Below are 1203 nucleotides of genomic sequence, written 5' to 3'. Positions count from 1 at the left end.
GTTGGGGGCGGCCGTTGGGGGCGGCCGTTGGGGGCGGCCGTTGGGGGCGGCCGTTGGGGGCGGCCGTTGGGGGCGGCCGTTGGGGGCGGCCGTTGGGGGCGATGGGAGAGCGCCCCGCGGCAGGGAGGAATGAGCGAGGCTTTGGTTCCTGTTGCTCGGCCGGCCTGAAGGCTCCCCCGAGCGCGCGTCTCCTACCTGCCCTGCTCTTTATTTATTTTATTTATATACGGTGCAGGGAGGTGCTTGTTCTCGTTTAAAATAGACGTTAATTTTTGGAAGTATATTGAAGGTGACTACGCATGAGGGTAACAACAGTTGGCAGTCCTGTGGGCTTAGCATGGCTTTGAAATAGAGACCTTGTCCTCCTGGATTTATTTTGCTGCYGCCCCTTCTGTGCCTTTCCCAGCCTCTCCGCAAGAGCCGCGTGGTGCCAACCGATCGCTCGGGATAACACACGTAGGTATACGATAGCCGAAACTCAGTTCCAGGCACTAAAATCTGGTTTCAGTACCAACCCTCGGWGCGTTTTCCTCACCGTTGCATTACCGAGGGGCTGCTGCTGTCCATAACCCACGTGCACAGGATCGTAACCGGGACTGTAATCGCCCTTCTTATGTGGCTCCCGGCAGGCCTAAAGTTTCCTGTCCCTTTGATAAAGTTTTGGAGATTTCTACGTGATGACTTATCCCGGTTGYGAATATGTTATCATGCTGGGTTTGTCATAAAACATACAAAAAATACATATTTTTTAATATGCAAGCATTTAATGCATTTATGTTGATATTTCACCCTAATTCAAAATTACTTTTTTTTCCCCCTGTAACTCATTTCATTGCATTTAATTTCCATAGGATCATGAATGTGTTAGACATTACATAAATATAAATAACTAAAGCAATATAAATATCAATTAGAAGTATGTGTGGGCTATATCTTATATCAGATGTTCAAAACTAATTTGTTGTTTCAGGCTGACGTACCCAGGATATTCTAGAAGTTTTTCCCTCTACTGTTTTTCCACTATAAGCCTTACATATCATAATTACCTTCCATATATATATCTTTCTTTGGCCGGGCCTCSTGTTCCCTGCTCCAGTACATGGCATTCTCCTTATTTGTCTGTATAGGGAAGATCGTTTGCTTTATCACTCACATATCACGGGCCTTCAAAGGCAGTAACGGCGCGATGCTGATAGCAGCCTG

This window comes from Nothoprocta perdicaria, unplaced genomic scaffold (assembly GCF_003342845.1).
Source record: "Nothoprocta perdicaria isolate Ctin4 unplaced genomic scaffold, notPer1 scaffold_163, whole genome shotgun sequence".
NCBI classification, from domain to species: domain Eukaryota; kingdom Metazoa; phylum Chordata; class Aves; order Tinamiformes; family Tinamidae; genus Nothoprocta; species Nothoprocta perdicaria.
This window is presented reverse-complemented; position numbering follows the sequence as displayed.